Consider the following 21,842-nt stretch of genomic DNA (forward strand, 5'->3'; position numbering starts at 1 on the left):
CCTGTATATATTCTTGCTTACCTGTCTGTTAAGAGAACAATAAGAAAAGCCACCGCCACATTCATCAAGCCGTTCTTAACACTTTGAGTGGCAGCGATGAGATTTCTCGTTAGTTCATGCCAACCGCTGAGTGCCAGCCGACGAGGAATCTAGTTTTTAATCGTAATTTTTTTTATTATCGATTTCCATACATTTTTCATCAATCTAGCCTCACGTTACCAGTGGGGATCTGTCTGAGCTCGAACAGGGAAAATACCACCCCCTATCGATATTTGGAATGGCGATCAGGAATTGGAATAATCTTTTTGGAGAACATCTGATCTGAGGTAAGGAATCTATTTTACCAGTATTGGGATAATCAGAGCTGTTTTCACCTATATATCAACGTGTCCCTATGTGTGTATGTGGCTGTGAGTCTGTGTAGCTGATCAGGAAATAAGATAATGGATTTTTCAGCCCGCTTCTATAGCGTGCATAAGTACACATTATACTATCGATAATCTAGCGGTTATTTGAAAACTATTCATAAATAGGCAGAAAAATTACAACGTGTTTTGTGTATTACAGTAAAGCGCGATTCCTGCAGAATATTAAATTTTTTCTGAAGAAAAAAAAAACAAGCGTTTTTTTAAATGGTATAAAACGGAAATGAACCGATTAATAACAATCCGTTTCGACAATGTTGACTGCAAACAAGTCATTGATAAGCGACGGTCGTATTAGACACATAGCCATAATTTAAGATATAGTTTATGCGTTCACAAATGCGAGTGCTCTGTCATTGAATAGAGCGGTGGCATTCAACAGGGTAAATAGGACACGGAGGCGTGGCACGGAAAGTGTTAACGTCCAAATCTGTGCTTACCCAGGTGTCTTGCATGATGAATCCCACTAATTCTTAAACTGAAATGCGTGTTCACGCTCAATTAATTTGCATACAAACACGCCCGCCATCTCCTTATAAGGCGAATGAGGCATGTGTAAAACAGCCGTGGTTCGGCATCTGATCCCTTCAACAGGAAGCAATTTGCGACTGATCTCAAAATGACACGCACACGTCTCACGACTCAGTGCATGTGTGTGTGTGTGTGTGTTCCTGTGGGTCGCTCATCGCATGTGTGTGTGTTAATCTGATGACAAATAAAGACTTATACTTGTACTTATACGTATACGTACTGTATAGTGTGAAATAAATCGTACCAGCAAAGTAGGCTTTGTCAATACTGAACGACTGCACGCTTGTCAAGAACCAATCGCGCAGTATACTATATGTATATGCAGCTGATCCTATGCTCTCCTTTCAGAGAGAGGATCTGTCACCTGTCATCTCTCTCTGAAAGGTCCCTGTGGCTAAACCCCCGAGTGCGCTCAAAACTTTAGGTGTGAAGCAGAGCAGAGAAGAGAAGAGAAGAGAGGAGAGGAGAGGAGAGGAGAGGAGAGGAGAGGAGAGGAGAGGTTGTAAATATGCATTATATGCGTACGGCCTGGCCAGCCAACATCTAACTGTTCTAACAGCAATATATAATCCATTTCAGAGAAGCAGAACGCACGCAATAAGTTATAATAATAATTATTATTATTATTATTATTGAAAAGTTCTGGGTTTATAAAGTCGTATTTGGGGGTATTTTGGGGCAATTGACCAATGGTTTTCTTTCAACCCATGAACTCCTTCCTCTCTCACCTTTTTATATATATATTTTTTATTTTATCTACTAAAACTGTATTGTATTATATTGTTTGTTTTGTAAAGTATCTTTGAGCATTAGGAAAAGCACTATATAAATCTGATGTATTATTATTATTATGAATGGTAGGCTTTTTTTAATGTTTCTCATCTGGGTAAGAGTTTCTTATCTGGGTAAGAGTGCTCTCGACCACTCTTAGAATTTGGTCTTGCCTGAGAGAAAAGCAACAATAAGAAATCATTGCTGAATCCCAGGTAAGAACAAAATAAGAGGAAATGCTAGTTAACCCTTTGGTTGCCGGAAACGTAGAACTACGTTTTTGTCTCGTTATTTATTTTATTCGCTATTGCCATTCATAATCCATCGAGGCACCTTGTGTAGGCTGTCCTGAATGTGTCTGAGATCGCAGACGGTCAATACGCCACCTAACACCTTGCGGCCGCTATTGCACTCCATTTGAAACTATGTGGTTTGTTTTCTCTGCCGAGCTGCAGCGTGGGGGCGGGTTCTAAACACTCCGGCAAAACAAGCGCTTGTAGGGATGGCTTGGACAACTGACCCCGCCCGCCGGTTCATGTGCAATGCCGGATAACGTCGGAGACAGGATCGCTGTGGATATCTGGAATGGCGATCAGATAATTGGATTATTCTTTTTGCAGTACATCAGAGACCAGGTAAGGACTCTATATTACCAATCTTGCGTTGATCCGATATTTTTTCCCCCGCGACCGCTGTGTCTGTGTTTTATGTGTGGGCCGTGTCCCGTTGGTCACATCACGGCACGAATGGGCACCCCGCTCCAAGCCCCCTTTCATGCGTACATGATGAAAGATAATACCGATAATCTAGCGTTGATTTCAGATTGATTGTTGATCCAAGCGAGGAATGGCAACGTGTTTAGTGAATTCCAATAAAACGCTGTTTTCGCGTCTTTTCCTGGGATTACTCAGAATCACTCAAACTATACTCATATTCACCACGGTATAAAACGGAAATGTACGGATGAATAAATTATCTGTTTGCATGTTGACTGGAAGAAACTCACTGACAATCGAAAACGTTATTAGATCCATAGCTATAATATTTAATATAGTTTTTAGCACTGCAAACACGGCATTCTCCCCATTGAATAGAACGCTGGCACTGACGGCCCACAGTGCCCCCTGCTGACTGGCAATCAATGTGTTAAGAATTATATCTGTTCTTATATCGCTTCATGAATGAGGCCCAATAACTATAAAACTAAAGCAATGTGTGCAAAACAAGTTTTTGGATGTGTGCAAGATTATGATTATGTGCAAAATAAATCAGCATTGTTGTTTTTTTGGTGCAGTGAAGTGCCTCTTTTTAATGTGATTCTTGGTTAACTGAGGTGCAGGAACCTGGCTGGATGTCATATGAAATTGTATGACTCTCCGCGATGTCCTGTATGTTTTGAGTAATGTAGTATTCCTCCCTGTTGGATTCCTACCATGCCACAATAGCTACTCCTCACCGCCGACCCTCTGCATCGCTATGCTGCCCTCTTCCTCATCCACAAAAGAAGCCATTCAACCTAAGCTTTTCTAAGCTAGCACACGGTTGTGTGTAGCATTCGTTAGAATCGTTTTCCACACTGTTCAGGCAATTACCAGGCCCAGGTAACACACATTGTTAACACAAAGACATCCTCTGTAGGGGAAACTGGATGGGCGCTGGAGGCAGTAGCTTCTGAAAGTGAGCCCAGCTGAGGAGTGAACAGAGTGGCTGTGCTGCTCTGGAGAGGAGTGGGGTGGCTGTCAGACCCAGTCATGAATGGGGATGCTCCTATCCACAGCCTATTAGAGAGCTGTTTATCGGCACGGCTGCCGATCAAGCCACCTCCTGGTTTGCCCAGCTTAATCTGGACTTTATAACTGCTACATATGGTGCAAGTTCAGTTCATTATATGTGGCATGGGGTTCTCCATCGCACTCCTGATAGGATTCCAATGAAGCGGCAGGTGAACTGTGACTGCCATAAAATTGCTATGCTCTTGTTTCTCCAGATGGGCACAGGTGTGTATGTATGTGCACATTTGTGCTTGTGTAAGTACATAGAGAGAGAAAGTGAGAGAGAGGGAGGAGGGGGGGGGCACCTGTATTCTCCTACTCTATATAATAGCCCTGCAAGTGACGATTTAGTTGAAAGTTGGCTTCAAATTGATTTGTCAACACACATGTATCTTTAATTATTAAATACTATTATCGTAGTGCACCGTGTTTTCTTTTGTGTGTTCCAGATGCCCTATTAAGTGCCGACTGCAAAAATTCTTATTATGGGCTATCGTGAATTATAGATAAAATCAAATTGCGTTTGGAGTTTCTACACGTACTGTGTATGGTGTTTGTTCCATCTGTGGTTCTTGCAATGGATACATTAAACTGTCACATCCTCATTTAACGCAGCGGTGGCTTGTGAATGTTCGGAATTTCTAGAATTTCAACATCTATTGTTTCTGAACTAGTGTGAATGTAGGCCTGGGCCTGTAAATCCCAGCAGGAATCTGGAACAACCTTGCCGCACTTAATAATTCAACCTCGAGCTGGGGGGGCTCACGTTGAGGTGAAGCAGGCAGCGATTGTATTAAACATTCATGTTCTCAGCTGTGTCTCGGCTCCTGCAGCCGTTTGACAGGCAGGGTAAATGTAAAGGCCTCTCACAAGCATTAATATCAATTTGATGTCTGTGGTGTCGACACTGACCCTGCTCAACCATGAGGCTAAGCAGAACACCGTTTCCTCGCACCTAAATGTGGCCAGTACACTTGTATGGAAAAAATACGTGTTTTTAACAAGAGACAAAAAAAAAGGCACTGTGTTTTGAGTTTCTATGTCAAGGTGTGTGTAGGCCTCCCAAGACATCTTAGACTTACTGCAATTGGTCCAAATATTGCAGGATTGGTTGCATCATGTTGACTGGCTGGGAACTGGCCTCCCTTGCTAATTTCCTTCACTGACTGAGGTAGGATGCTTGGTATATGGTATAGGGCTGTCATACATTTGATTGTGAAGAAAAACAGGCGCTGGTTGTCTTCCTCTCGACTTCTCACGTGGGCCTGAATGCGCTGCATGATGGACAGGAGACACGCAACGTCACTTTCATTCAGCGGAGTGAAAATCGAATGTAGCTCTATTCCTTGAGCTGAAGAACATGCTGATAATTCAACAACAACTGCATTGGCATGATGGCAGAGAGTTCAGACCCTTACTCAGCCACGGAGAGTGATTTACAAGCAATCTTAAAAGCCCTGTTTGGATTTTGGTCACTAGACGGCAACTTGTAGAACCTTGAGTTGTATGCGAGCTATGTAAACTACAGCCCGTCTTTCTTTGTTTTTTCATGCTAAGGCTTGCGTTTTGGGAGTTCGAGCATTAACACATTCAGTGCCACGCCCCTTTGACCATATTAGGGCTACCGTGCCAATAAGGAAGTCAATGGGAGGTCAGGGAAATTTGCGAAGGCTTAAACTATATCTTAAATTATGGCTATGGGTCTAAAACACCCCTCGCTTATCAATGACTTGCTTGCAGTCAAGATGTATCAAACAGATTGTTTTTTAATTGGTATATTTCCATTTTATACCGTTTTGAATACGAGTATAGTTTTGGAGATTTCTAGTAATTTTAGAGAAATTCCGCGATAATAGCTCTTTAGTGGAATACACAAAACACGTTGTAATTTTTTGGCTGATTTATGCACTAACGTTACGCACACACACACACATACGTTGTGATCGCTGTGAAAAAACATCTGATTAACCCAAAACTGGTCAAATAGAGTCCTTACCTCACATCAAATGTTCTGCAAAAAGATGAATCCAATTCCTGATCACCATTCCAAATATTGAGTTTATTGATCCAACGTTATAGTCCAAAACACATAATCGAAAGCTGCTCCGAGCCTCCCCAGTGAATGTGGTATCAGATACTGCTTGCCAGAGAAGGGAAAACACCGGACCGGACTTTTTTTCTGATGCACAGCCCCACCCAATCCAATCCAATTATGTGCCATACCATCCGGGAGATGATAGGCGGCAATATTTGCCCTTTTCGAGCTCAGACCCATTCCCAATGATAACGTCAGGCTGGATGGATGAAAAATGAATGGATATTGCTAATAAAAGAAATAACGATTAAAACCTGAGTTTTCTCTGGCCTTGGCACTCAACGCATGGCGAGTTAACCCGACTAATCTTGTGGTCGGCACTCAAAGTGTTAAGAATGTGAGTAGCCTACTTTTCCATTTTTTTAATAGCACATTATTGTAAATTCTCCCTCAGGGTAAAACTTCTAGATATTGAATAATGAATAGAGACAGAAGCGTCATGCAGGTCCCCAATGGTTTGATTACTATTTCCCCGTTTCATGTCAAGGAAAATATATTGTTCCATGTTTATCACACCTTGCTTGGAGGCGTGTTGCTGTGTATGAATGTCCGTTCTATATACTGTAAACCTTCCTTCATTTGATCTCGCTCTGAGAGACAGCCCATTCTCAATCTAGCACCAATCTCTCCTGACGCACTGAGAGAGAGAGAGAGAGAGAGAGAGAGAGAGAGAGAGAGAGAGAGAGAGAGAGAGAGAGAGAGAGAGAGAGAGAGAGAGAGAGAATACATTATTATACATGTATGCTGGTGTAGGTACTGTATGTGTTGATCTTAAAGGTAATTTATTCTGTTTAAATCAATATTACCTTCCATTGTATTGGTTTGCTCTATTGTGGACATAATGCGCAATAATACATATGGAATGGTTCAAACCTATGTGTGTGTGTGTTTTTTTTTAAGGAATAGTCAAATGTCAATTTTGACAGCCCTATTGTGGTAGGATCGCTCACCTGGATCAAATGCTAAAGAAGCTTTGCAGATTATCACCACAGAGATATTAACCCCAAATCTAAACCCAGATGTGTGGCTCCGGAGGCATGCTAGCTGATGCTGGACAGTGCAATGGGCATGCAATGAACAGGAGAACAACTGGAGCCAAAAGAACAACAACATCAACACATGAATGTTTACAAACATTAACATGAATTGGTACTATATCTCAAACCTTGCATGGCTGGTTAGATAAAAGTGTACTTTAGGAAGATAATTATAGCAGGGAAAGCAGGGCAGGTGAATGGGAGATTATGTTACTTGCTGCACATAATAGTGTAGGTGTATTAATATCCAAGAGTTATATGCAAGGGTAACTCTGTATTTTAAACCAATAAATACAAAAATACAAAAATATTCCCCGTACCTGGTTCAACTAAGTCGATCAAAAGTCCCATTAGCCAGATTAAATTAACCCGATGTTTGAATCCAGGCTTTCCCTGTTCCTCGAACGCTGATTCAGTCTCGTTAATTTGAACCAGACTTGATACTCAGGCTAATTGCGCGCGGCCGCCTCACCTGAAAAGACAGCAGGTGTCGATCGCAGAAATCCTGATTTTCTAACGGATTTGATTGATTGATTGATTGAAAACTTTATTAACAGATTGCAGAATGGGTACAATACAGTACGGCTCAATAGCCTCACCGACAAGTTAAATGCATAATCTATAGGCTAATTTTAAATCCCTCATTACCCCAATCAATCAGATTATATTTCTTTAAATGTGCCTGCTGGCAGTAGGCTTAATGGAATGAATAATCTAATGAGCGAAAATAATTTGTTCAACTCTTTCAGAATAAGTAGATAAAAACAAGCCCAAAGAGTATCTAATTGATACAAATTTAATAGATACTTATGAGGATATCTGTACTGTATGTGTTTAGGTTCCCAACATGTTCAAGGCGTGACCCCCGAAATAACGTGTCAGAGAGGCTTGGAGGCTATACAGTTTCACTATTAATCAGATTTTAATCTGTTTCGGACACCATCCATACATGCATTGAATTGATTAACCTTGGGTTTATACCAGTGACACCAGTCATGTTCATCACCCTCTTGTTCATCATCAGATAACAGTGCTTGAACAGATAAATGCATTTTCTCAAATTCATTCATCAAAACGTCAAAGGCTTGCAATTTCTCATACATTTTCTCAAGTCACGTCCACGTCATCAAATCCGTCAAACAGCGCATCTCCTCAGACATTTTAATCCCAGTTACAATATCACAATAACGTGTGAGTGACAGTGATACAATTCAACAATCCACAGATTAAGGTTCGTCGTAATTCACATCCACAATCCACGCATAAAGACGCTTCAATTTATGCTTGAATGAAACACAATCCGGGCGCTCCATTAAGCAAATACATCCACAGCGGAGAATATGAAACGAATCAGAGCCAAGCGCCCGATAGGCTTCATTCATTAAAAATATATATAATTTTGTAGATTAGTTTGTACCCTTTTTCCCTGCTTGCTTTTGCAGAGGTTTTTGTTGTGCCTTTTTGTACCTGCTCTCTGCTGTGCTCTGTTTTGAGAGATTCCTTGTTTGTGCCTATTTTGTTGCTGCATTTCAGTAAAGCTCTATATTTTGACTTCACCCTGGCTCCACATCTCGTTCTGCCTATTCTCTCTTCGATATGTTCAGCAATTGGGTCCTCGACAACACAAACCATAACAGTAATGCTAATAATAGCAATGGGATTTGCTACCATGTAATTCCCCTTAGTTATCAGTACTTTATGTACCTGGTTTTTGAACATTGAATCCTTGTGTTACAGCACCATGAAATTATGTAGATGAAGTGTAAAGAGTAAAGGTATACAAGTGTCCTCAGTTGTACTAAATGTGCCAATATATACTGTTTGTGTTCAATGTATATTAAGAGTGCAATATGTTGTTGTAACACTATGGGGCGCTCAAGCGCAAGGTAGAGGTGCACATTGTGTCGTCACACTGAGTTGATAAAAGGGGTGTGTCCACCTGTTCAGTTCTCTTTTTCTTTCCTCCCTGCACCTTGTATGTTTATGCCTAACTGAAAATAAACCAAGCCAAGAGGCTAAAGAGTTCATCGTCTCTCATCGATTCCTTTCCGCCGAATGCAACGTAGGAGAAGCTGCAATCCTTATCCTAACATGAAGAATAGCAATACTGTATCTTGTATTGGACTGCTACCTTATCATGTCATTGAGCTGTAATTAACACAATTTGAACAAGGACTCACAAGGATTCAATGCCCCTGATGACATCACTGGTGGCCATATTAAAACTAATTTACTCTCAATAACTATCAAACTAAATCAATGTGTGTAAAACTCTTTAGAGTTTTTGGATGTGTGTGAGATTATGTGCAAAATAATTGGTTCACAAAGGTGCAGGAACCTGGCTGGAAGAGGATTTCACCCATCTAATGAACACACTAGACTAGACAAATATCAAGATGTATCCATCAGTGGACCAATTGCATGCTTTTGCAGAGGACAAGAAGCCTTCCGTCGACTCCTTCAGACATTAAGCACCCCCCACAGCCCAAATGGAATGATAAAAAAATATATACTTATACTTTTTTTCATAGTCGACTATTGGTCGACTATCGGCTAATTTCGGCCAATCAAAGTCGACTATCCAAATCCTTAGTCAGGGACAGCCCTATAGATACTAGGGGTGTAACGGTACACAAAAACCACGGTTCGGTACGGTTTTCGGTACAGTGGGGGAAAGTTTGGCTTTCCATGTTCCACTCAGGCGTAGTGTGCAGTAACTAATTGTACTTGTAGGGCTGTCAACGGATATTCTATATTGAAATTAATAATCGACTTGTAATTTTTTTTTTTTAATAATAATTATTATATTAGATTGTGAAAAAACAGCCCCCGGTTGGCGGTCGTTAGTGGTTAACATACCGTTGTATTCGTTCGGTACACTACACAGCCGTTCGGTACGGTACGGTACACACTGAAACGGTTCGGTTCGGTACGGATACGTGTACCTTTACACCCCTAATAGATACACTTAAGGTATAGATACAAATACAATATAGTAATATAAAAAGTACAAACACAAGATAGTCCAGTGATATGAGTCTCTAGTGCAAAGAAACAAGATAGTCGGTACTGTGATGTGAGTCTCTAGTTCTCAAGTCCTGAGTTGTGACAGTGATAGCTCTGGCAGCAGAACCGGCCGATCCGGCTGCCCGAGCCCTTTGTTGTAGATGGCTGCCGGTATAAAGGACGGCCCAGGCGGTTTGTGGTGTGTCCAGTGGGGTCGTGTGGGTTAAATGGCCGAGGATGCCATCATGCCAATTGCCAAGTCAGAATATCTTTTTCACAACCTATGTTTTGATAATGCGTTAAACCTTTGCGGTGTCAAAATTATGTAGATGAAGAATAGCAATACTGTACCTTGTATTGGACTGCTACTGTACCTTATCATGTCATTGAGCTGTGTAATTAACACAATTTGAACACAAGGACTTTTTGGATGTGTGTGAGATTATGTGCAAAATAAATCAGCATTGTTTTGTTTTTTTAATTGTCCCTTTAATGTGACGTTTGGTTCACTAAGGTGCAGGAACCTGGCTGGATGGCATATGAAATCGTATGCATCATGCAATTACATACACGCTGCCCAAAGATTGACACTCAATCCCAAGCACAGAAAAATAGTAAGAAAATAAATATAGGCAGAGGGAGGGGTCTCTCTGCAGATAAACATACCGCCACACACTTTTTGTATTTTATTTTTTTATTATTTTTTAAACAAACACATAAACAAACATGACAACACACAATAAGATATACAAGCATTAGTTGACAGTGCACATCCAATGAAATCACATTTTAGTTAATTGTCTTATATAGGATATACCCTTAATACCTGTTATCTAAAAACCTACATACATACAGTATGCTCCAGCTCGTACCCCCCCCCTCCCGGACCCCCATTGGATAATCCATCCATTTTCCCTCGCTCCTAACCAGACATTACCATTATATGCTAGCTTTTATTTTCTCCACCACTTCTAACCACAATGTCATTTTGGATTCATTGAGACCCAAAATTCTTGCTGTAGATATTTCTTGATAGATCACATCGAGATATGTAATAACTTGTAGTGGATGCAGATTTGTCATACCATGACAACTCATGACAACTTTTGAACAGATAAATGATATCTATAAATCATATTCCTGCAATTGGCGCATCAGTGAAGGTATGGTCTCAGTGGAGGAACGGGAGGTGAAGAGATACAAGAGACAGGAGAGAAGAGCAGAGTAAACAGCTATTTAGGCTACTAATACATTTTGAAACTCCTGCATCACAGTAACTTTGTATAGTTTTATCCACATAAATTGTCTAATCTTTTGTTTAGGGGAAAAAAGCCACAGAGTGGGCAATCAATAAACACTGGCTCAGTTTATTTACATTACAGTCCTCTTCTGAACTTTTTTGTGTTTGTTTAAAAAAAAATAACAATGCAGAATCTAAATAACACATTTTAAGGAAAAGTCAAAGAGGGAGGGCGGTGTGTTAACAGAATTCGGCTATAGGGCGACAATAATGTGGTCAAGAGCCATGGTTTCTATCTTGAGCCTTAACTGGCGTGGTTTATTATTCACATGGCAGAGCAGTAACATACAGGTCTTCTCTCACTGAGAGACTGGGGGGAAGAGAATGAAGTGGGAGGAGACACCACTATTTATACTCGCCACCTGGCGGTGTTCCTGAGGGTCTCCGCCTAGAGCGCCCTCTAGTGGAAACAGTTATATATGCAGTTAGACAGTTACTACTGTAAACAGTTATATATGCAGTTAGACAGTTACTAACAATCATACACAGAACCTCTGCCTTCAACACTCCCACTTTGGGTTTAGCATACTGGATAACTTCTTGGAAAAACATTTTACAAAGGAAATAATATAATCCAAAAACATCAACAGGGTATGACAGTCAATACCTTCACATTAAACATGACCCTTGCAAATCCCTTCAATTTTAATTTGGAACAGGTTTCCTCATAGTGTCTGCTACTCTGTCATCTGTTGGACAGTAAACCGGTGTCATCCTTTCTTCTCTGATGACAGATCTGATGAGATGATATTTTCTATATTGGCATGTTTACATCTATGTTGACACACTGGGTTCCTAGCAATCACAATGGTTCCCTGGTTGCCCTCATAAACAACAGTGTCCATCATTTTTAACTGATGTTGACAAAATGCCCCTCATCTTCAAAAAACACCTTATCTGGTACAGAGAGTACATTCCAATTACCTATTACATATTAAACAATATACTCGTAATTGTATCTCCATCACTTCTAACAGTTGTTCTGGATAAACACACTCATGTATAGTCAGAGCTAGAGCCGTATATTCGGCTTCACTAGTTGATAGTACCATTGTGGGCTGCTTCTTTGTTTTCCCACAAAACCAGTGAGCTGTCTGTATTCAAACTCACACAATATCCTGTACCTTTAAGATAACAAAAAAAACATGTTTGGCTGTAATCCAAATGCTCCTCTATGGGGTCAGCCAAGTGCTGTGACAATCCACTCTCTACAAACCATTGGTCAGGGCGGGTACACAGTGTTAAATAAATGAGGCTACCCACAGCATCTCTGTAAATTTTTCAGTTTCTGAGCATCCTACTGATAGTCTAGTCTTTGATCACATGGTGTTTCCCTTGATCTACATTCTTACATGTCTAAACGTTTCAGGGTCTTTCCCACATAGTTACATCATTGAGAACATGGTAAGTCATCCACCTCTGTACTTAAACATGGAATTAAACAATCACCCACCTCTGTACTTAAACCTGGGATTAAACATAGGATCCATTTCAGTATTTAGACATGGACTCTAATCAGGTATTTAAACCTGGATTCTACTCCTCCCGTATTTAAACCTACAGTAGAGTATCCTCCTCCTGCCTTTAAGCAGTTTGCTATGAACCACACTTTGTATTTGTCGTGGCCTTCAATACCCTCTTGGATTGAATACACCCATTTCCCTCCCACTGTCTGTCTGCCCTCTGGTAACTTGGTTGAATACACCCATTTCCCTCCCACTGTCTGTCGGCCGTCTTCGGGGGACAATGTGACCTCTTTAAAGGTCGGGGTTACCCCACTGACTACCCTGTAGTAGTAATCAACGGGGGTAGGTGTACTGTCCTCCTCATCACTCCCTTTCCGGGCATAGTCTGTCAGATACTTTGGGGGTTTGTGTTCCCTTGAGGGATACCTCCCACTGCTTGGGGCACATGACGTCACCTTTGGGTGCTCCTCGTCATCGCCCTCTGGGGGTTGCTGACTGTCTGCCTCCACGACCGTACTAAGTACACTGGGTTGATGTGTCTCTGTTTCTACACACCTTACTCTGGAGTCCAGCTCTGGCTCCTCCTGTTACCGGGATGATAAACTAGGAAAGCAGGGCTTCCCTTGTCGTGTCCTACGAAAAATTCTTTTACCCCTCTGGACTTGGGCTTTCCCCTGTCCTGCAGGTACGCATAACACACTGATCCAAATTGGTGCATTCTGGCTAGATTACACTTCTTTCCTGTCAGTGCTGTATACGGGGTGGTGCCCGAGTGCTTATTAAAGCACCTGTTTCTGGTGTAAGCGGCTTCTTGCACCGCATAATGCCATAGGCTCTTAGGTAAGTTACTATCTGCTAGCTTACTCCTAGCCATTTCGAAAAGGTTATGCCATTCCCTCTCTGCCACCCCGTTCTGGTGTGGGGGATATGGACGTGACGTCTCGTGTCTTATCTTATACCTTCTCAACAGTGATTGGAACTCTCTGTTTGTGAACTCGGTTTCGTTGTCGGACCTCAAGCATCCTACGTTACCATAAGGGGCTACGTCTGCCAGGAATCTCTCCGTGGCCTGGGGCGTGTCACTCTTTGCTTTGAGAAAGTAAACAAACACTGCCCCTGTGCACACATCTGTAAAAGACAGTACATATCCAAAGCCTCCTATGGACTCGTTGCTTACTGGGCCGACTAGGTCCGTGTCAACTAATGTAAGTGGTACCCTTACTGTGTCTGTGGGATTTCTGTATCTCGGTTGAGTAAACTTCCCCGTTTTGCACTCTGCACAATTTTTGTCAGGTCTACGCTTTTCTCCTTCAATGTGCATGTCTTCTGACACTACTTGCAGTTTCAGTAAATCCTTGTAATTACGATGACCCATAAGCTCGTGCCATGTCTGAATATCGTGACTGGCCGTCACGCTACACATATCATTATTATCATTACACTTGTCGTTGTCATTACACTCCGTTTGCAGATAATATACTCTCCGATACATCTTTATGTCAAACCGTGTACCGTCAGGTTCTACAAGAAAATGTTTACCTTTATCGAAGAATACCTTGGCACCGCTTGCAGTAGCAGCTATTACAGAGAATAGTCCTTGTGGGAACGATGGTACGTAGAGAGCGTTCTTTAACGTCACCGTATGCCGGCGCCCCTTACTGTCCATGAGGCATACCTGTGCGTCTCTTCTCTCTTGCGCCAATCCGTAGGTGGGTTTCCCGTCTGCCAGCTCCATGCTGTGACTCTCCGGGTGGAAAGTGTCGTCAAAGTTCTTGAACCGACTCCTGTCTTGATGACATGGGACGACGCACCTGTGTCCACGATCAGTCCCCTTCTCTGGGCTCGCTGCAGCTGGGCCGCTCCGGCGGTGTACGCCGTCCGCGCCCCGAAAGTGCAGTCTTCTTGTCCCGTTATTCTCCGGGCGTCGTCTCGATCCGTCTCACGTCGACCGTCGCCGCCATCGTGTCCGCTGTCGTCATCCTGTCCACAGCCGTCTTCTTGTCCGTAGCTGCCATTTTGTCCGTAGCAGCCATTTTGTCCGTGGCCTCTGTCTCGTCCTTGGCCGTCATCTTGCCCATGCGCGTATCGCGCGCTCTGGTCGTGTTTCTTCATGCACGCTCTGTCTGTGTGCCCCGTGGATTTGCAGAAGCTACACCAGACAGTCTTGGTGCCGTCGCTTCTCCGATGGCCTTTCTCTCCGCATCGCCAACACGCCAGTTCCGTCGTGGTCCTGGTCCTCTCCCTTGGCGTCGCTCGGGGGCCACGACTCTGGGTCTTCCTCGCCCGATGTAATGCTCTCTCAACACCTCCAGGCTTTCTCTGCCTCTGTCTTTAGTGTCGCGGAATATCAGCCCCAGGCTGGTGTCGTCAAGCAGCGGCGCTAACTCACAGTACGCGTCTGCGTTACGCTGGTCGTCCAGGGCTTGCTCTTCCGCCGTCAGTTCTCCCGTGGGGGCTGCCAGGATCGTCTCCTTCAGCCCTGCACCGTGCATGCAGCATAGCATGCGCTCTTCCCAGAGCTCATAGTCCTCTGCTTTTCCATTGAATGATGGCCATTTGCCCCTTCCCTTGTTTTCCATCCTCTTCGTTGGTGGTAGGCTTAGCTTTAGCTCTTGTTGGCCTAGCGTCTAGCCACGCGGTGCTCCCGGCGCTAACCTAGCCTATACTTTAGCTAAGCTTGCTACAGTACCCTTATTATTTCACAGCGGCATTATCTGGGCCCATAACCTGTTAACAGAATTCGGCTATAGGGCGACAATAATGTGGTCAAGAGGCATGGTTTCTATCTTGAGCCTTAACTGGCGTGGTTTATTATTCACATGGCAGAGCAGTAACATACAGGTCTTCTCTCACTGAGAGACTGGGGGGAAGAGAAAGAAGTGGGAGGAGACACCACTATTTATACTCGCCAACTGGCGGTGTCCTGAGTGTCTCCGCCTAGAGCGCCCTCTAGTGGAAACAGTTATATATGCAGTTAGACAGTTACTAGTGTAAACAGTTATATATGCAGTTAGACAGTTACTAACAATCCTACACAGAACCTCTGCCTTCAACACGTGTATATATATTTTTTTGTTTTTCAAGTTATTGGAATTCTAAGATTCTAAGTCATATGCCCAGCCTAGCTGTCCCACTTCTCATACTGACTTCAGCGTCTTGCTTCACCTATTGGACTGCTCTGGCACCAATGAGTGACACCTGAAAATGTTTTCTCAATGTGAGGTTTCTGTCCTTGCTCTCTCACTCGTTCTGTTCCTTTAACCACCCTCGCTTTGTTTTCATTCATTTTTCTGTCAATTGGTTCTATCCCCTCGTTCACACGTTTCTCCCCGTTGACGTCATCAGAGACGTCGCTGATTGGTTCTCTCACTTCCCCACGCTTTTCAATCACATTCCCCAGCTGTCACTGCTTTCTCCCCGTTGACGTCATCAGAGACGCCGCTGATTGGTTCTCTCACTTCCCCACGCTTTTCAATCAATCGATCCCTCATTTTTTATACCCCGTTTTTCCCCACCCTAGGTTGTTGGATCGTCTTGTTTTGTCGCCTTGATTTGTCTCTGGATGTTTTTCCCCGTTGCTGCTGCTGCTGCCTTTTTCTCTGTGCTGTTCTCCAGGAATTCCTAGAAGCCTTCGCTTGGATACCTGCTCCCGTGGCGCGCGCTCGCCTCCACTGTTGTTCCAGTTCCAATTACGCATCTCGTCTGGGTGAGTTATCTATTTGACTGTTCTTGACCTATACTGTTTTTCGTGTGTAAACTTACACTGAAGACTACCACCTTTTTGTCAAACAGTCACTCACCCAGCCATTATCTATTTTTGCTTGTTCCTTTATGGAATGATATTTTGGGATCTACCATCTCCCTCTGTGTGCTAGCTCACACCGAAGATATTATTTCACAATTGGACTGTGTGTTTACATGAAGATATCCACTGTGTGTTTGCTCACACCGAAGATATTATTTCACAATTGGACTGTGTGTTTACATGAAGATATTCACTGTGTGTTTACATGAAGATATTCACTGAGTGTTTACATGAAGATATTCACTGGGACTGTGTTTGGATTTAGCTCACTGTGTTGTTAACACGAAGAGTTTCACTTGGGCTGTTTTTGGAATTGTGCTCTCTGTGTTGTTAACACGAAGAGATTCACTTGGGCTGTGTTTGGAACTGTGCTCACTGTGTTGTTAACACGAAGAATTGTACACCCTGTTCTCCTGCTCGTTTAAGACTGCTCTGTCACTGACTCGTTCCCTCTCTCCCTCTCTCGGTCTCGCAACAACATCTGAGAACCCACCGAGAGGATTCTGCAGAGCGGTTCTGAAGTCAACACCTGCTTCCCAAGACAACCCTCACGGGAGAAGCTGCAGAGCAGCAGAACTTTGCCCCTTGATCATTGTACCTGTCTTGTTTTGACCAGCTTTCCCTGTTTCTCTTATTCTTAGTACCAAATAAACAAGCCCTCGTATTTGGCAACTCTGAATCCTACTCTCTTGTGTCGTTGCGTTTGGGGTCGGTGTCAAACCATAACACTATCACTGTCGAGGACCACACCCTCTCTGCTTGGCATAATAAGCATGCGTGGTAGCCATCTAATCTCCCTCCCGTTTCTTTCATACAAAAAGTTTGCTCCTAGCATCTGGACGCTGTATAAGAATATTCTTTGTCTCATTGACCTACTCTGCTCCACCAACTGAACAGCCCTGCCGGAGATGACCAGGAACTTCGGAACCTCGTACCAGTGCCGCCACCAGCCCACCCCCCCCCCCCCCTCCCTTCCCTTGTTTTCCACCCCCCCCCCCCCTCCCAACCCCATCCACCCCTCCATTAAACCGGACGGTATGGTGGGAGAGTATTTACGTGGTCCGCCGGCAAAGTGTCAGTCCCTCATTGCCCCCATTCCTCCTCCATTAGACTGTATCGAGCCATGGCTGCATGATATACACAGGTAGAGGGTCTGGTGAAGCAGCAGAAAAGGGGCATTCCTCATTTGGATAAGATTCTGGTTTCTCTCCTCTGCCCTGATTCCATCTGGCACCCAGCCAGGAAATCAAGACCTAAGCAAGTAATCAATTATTCAATAAAATTATTCAATTACATAATTTTTCTTTTTTACAGTTGTACAGCGCTGACCTTTTTTATTTCATCATTATATTCTATTCTATTGTGCTTCTATCTTAATTTAGTTCATTTTCCATTTTATTTTATTCCACCTTTTTATTTTATTATCTGTCCGTTATTGTCTGTCCGTTAACTCATTGGCTGCCAGCTATTATCCTTATCCTGTGGTAGCTACTGCCAAGCTGTAAACGATGGGAGTTAGTCACCTTCTTTGTAGAGCTAAATCTATATTCTATATTATAGCCATGGATTCAATACTATAGTCATTTGACATTGAGTTTCTTCTGGTTAAGATGCAAAAAAGAGAAAATGTGTCCATCCATACGTTCCAGTGTTATACCGTGGTGAATATAAGTATGGTTTTAGAGCGGTCTAGGGTAATTCATGAAATGCTGAGTTATAGCCCTACACGTCAATTCCATTGTAGACGCTGCCGTTTCTTGCCTGAACCCGCTATTGTTCCGGAATCAAATCTACAATATAGGTATTATGTTCCATCATGAATGCATGAAAGGGGGGGTCGTTTCTGATTATTTGATTGTCAGTAACGGCATTCGCATTGAACACTAAAAACTAGGGATGTCCGATATTATCGGCCTACCGATATTATCGGCCGATATTGGCATTAAAATGTGATATCGGAAAATATCGGTATCGGTTTAAAAAAAAGCAAGTAAGAACAAATTCTGATTTTATTTATTGTGAAAAGTATGCATAATGTTGTGTTAATTCCACAACAAGAGATATGTAATGTTAATTACCTGAAATTATTCAGTTTGGGGGTGGAAACCCTGCATATATCGGTATCGGTTGATATCGGTTGATATCGGTATCGGAAATTAAGAGTTCGGACAATATCGGTATATCAGTATCGGTAAAAAAGCCAATATCGAGCATCCCTACTAAAAACTGTTATCAGCCCGATCGGTGTAAAAGCATTGCAGGATCAAGTTAGAATTGACGTCAAATCGCCCTTACCTGTGGCCGGGAGTAATCCAAAAAGAATATTCCAATTTCTTGATCGCCATCTGGTAGATCCAATGTCCATTTGCTTGACGGCATAATCGACCATAACATATGGATCGGGCATATTTGACGGGCTTCAATGTAACCGGCAGAACCGGACGCCTTGCCCGAGAAGGAAAAATGAACCCAGAGACCTGGGGCCATCCCACAGCCCAGGATACAATGTTAGAAATGGTGCTCGATACCGCCGTCTAGCGTGATGCGGCCGGTATTGCATCTAGGCATTCTCAATGTGATTCCCAATGTTAACCCATTCTCTGCCGGAGCTTATATCCATCCATGTAGCCTCTCTGCCAGCACTATTTGTCTATGGAGATGTTCACCTTCTTTGCAGGGCTATAACTTTTTAAATTGTATTGCTAAATTGACATTACTATGGCCCATTCAACATCAATTATCTATCGTTCAGGATGTAGGAACATTTTACTTTTTCATTCACACATTCATACTAAAATACCGTCCAGAGTATAAATATGTTTTTATCGTTTTCTGCTGTATTTCATTGAACGTGAGATATAGCCATAAATGCATATATTAGATGATCAAATGCAGTTTGATACCGATCAACGTTATATAAAAAATTTCAACTGTACATGATCCTAAACGTCATGACTGGTCATCTGCTGGTGACCGGAGGGGGGGGGGGGGGGGGGGGGGGTAGTTTATAATGCAATGACCGACGTTAAATGATTCATGTAGTATGGGTGATATATAGATCAGAGCAGTTTGTATGGATAATAATAATCAAAAACGCTGAAACTCACGGCAGCTTCCTCTTACCGTTGGGCGATCACACTGGCGCAAACAGATCCCAGTTATGTGATGTTGATCTAGGTGATCCAGTTCCGGTTTGTATAATACTAATATACGTCCAATCATGTTGTTTATTGAGTTATGGCAACGGATCGATATCCACAGTGTCTGGATAGAGTCCCGCGAGCGATAGCGAGTGGCCGGATGGAATAGGGGACGGACTAAGCACTTCCGGCCACTTCCGGTTTTGGCAACTCGCCGATCGGCCACCAGGTGGCGGTATTGAAGCGTTGCAGAGTTGAGTGGAGTCCTACAACACCAGCCAAGACTCCGTGGGTGAAATGTGAATACCATGACGAAAATATGAAATATTGATCTATTGGCAGATTACGCATGGCGGAGAATGACGTGTAAACAAATCAAATTCCTTGTATGTGAAAACTACTTGGCAACAAAGACCTTTTTGATTCTGATTCTGGGCTATCTCTACTTTAATGCAGTGATACATTTGGTTGGATGAGCAAGGGAAGAGACTCCTCTTTGGTCCCTGTTCCAAGCCTCCATCGGAGTACTGCATCGATCCCAAACTCGTGGACCTAAGGCCACCTCTGATTAGTGCCGGCTGCCTAACAAGCCCTACCACTGCCGTGATTACAAGGGAAAACGCAATGTGCCATCTGCTACCGTTTTTGCCCTCCCAGCTGGAGGTCTGAATGTGCCCAACCCCTCTGCTGCCACCAAGAGCCAGAGTGCAGGCAATCAGTGCTTCTCTGCACCCAAGAAGAGCAACTGCCTGCCTGCCCACGCTCCCGACATGTAATAATGTTGTGAAACATGAAGAATGCATTCTAATAAAGAGAAAAAAGTCAGTTTAACTGAACGGCAGTACTTGGTCTGGGAAATAAAACATTATTAACCAAAACACTTCAAACCCAGACTACAACCGACAATGCAGACAAACGTACAGTTTAACATAAACACTCAGCCAGCCATAAGCACCGCCAAAGTACGGCAGTGAAATGCCGGCATGGTTTGGCTGTGCTTTTTGAGTAGGTCACACCAGCCTAGCTGGAGCAAAGCTGCCCAATTTGCAGTGTCAAGTGTAGCACAGCCTCGCTTTGATTTCGTTTCACTGGGGCTGCCATGCAATTGGCCCTATGGCTCTCATGCAGGCCATGACAACAGTGTCTAGTCTCTCGCCAGACCCAGTCAACTGGCCTCAATCAGGTCCTCCCTCATGTTGACAGTGATCAAGCTCTTCAAGTTACGTTCACCCGTCACCAGTGTGGCTTTTCAAACCCCTCCCTTTCCATTATGGTCCTCCATGGGTGGTGCTGCTGGTCACAGACCAGCCCATAGCGGCAGGGACCAAAGTCTGTTACAGAAACGTCTACTTCAGCTGGGGGCACAGCTGCTTTCAGACTTTCATGCAACATGGCAGGATAAATGTCATATGCCAGAATGGTTAGACAAATGCTGAGACACACACAGGCAATGCCATTTGCAAAGCCACACCCGCCATTCTCAGGGGTGAATCCCACTGTCCGTTCAGACACAAATGCAACATGAGCTCTCTCACAAGAGTTTCAAGTTTCTTTATTAGTTGTCATACAGAAATACATAATACTTTGCATGAAATGCTTCTTTCTGATTAGCTCCTGAGAGTGTGCTAGATAATAACAAGATAGTATAAAATAAGTATAATATAAATATAAAATAGAGAGTCAAGAAGTCAAGTACGTAAACAAGACTCTGTTGTCCAAACAGGTGATTTCCATCGTCCCGCCAAAGGAGTCAATGAAGTGGGTCTATTCCCAGTATTTCCTGGTTCTGATCTATTCTAGGCCTCTCTTCACTCAATCAGCTGATAGAAGTGAAGACGTTCAGAACGCTCACAGTCAAGACCCTGCTCCATTCAACAGGGTGACTGCTTTTCGTCAATAGACTTGAAGGATGCATATTTCCACATACCCATATTTCCTCCCCACAGAAGAGAACTCCACTTTGCCTTTCAAGGAATGGCGTATGAGCACCAAAGGATTCTCTTTGGTTACTCATTGGCACCTTGCACCTTTTCCGAGTGTGTGGAGACAGCCTTCGAGCTCCTGCATCGCCATGGAATAAGGATTTGTATTAGTCAGAGCAGACAGCGTCCTCGTAGGATTGTTCCTGCTCTGTCAGTAATGCACCTCCTGGACAGGATGCCTGAGTCTTCTGCTCACGTCTTCTGTTGGATTCTTGATTACTGAACCCTGGGGGGCACATTGTGTTATTATTATTATTATTATTATTATTATTATTATTATTATTATTATTATTATTATTATTATTATTATTATTATTATTATTATTATTATTATTATTATTATTATTATTATTAATATTATTAATATTATCAATAGAGTAAGACCAGAACCTCACCTTTATTTTTATCATTTTTATCCATAGTTTATTGTCATGTTCTTTACCTTCTGTCTGATGTTTTTATTCTCTATATTTTATTGTCACTTCCATTGCCCTGCCTGTGCCTCCCCCCGT

This window comes from Notolepis coatsorum, assembly GCF_963971535.1.
Source record: "Notolepis coatsorum genome assembly, chromosome: 16".
Lineage (NCBI taxonomy): Eukaryota > Metazoa > Chordata > Actinopteri > Aulopiformes > Paralepididae > Notolepis > Notolepis coatsorum.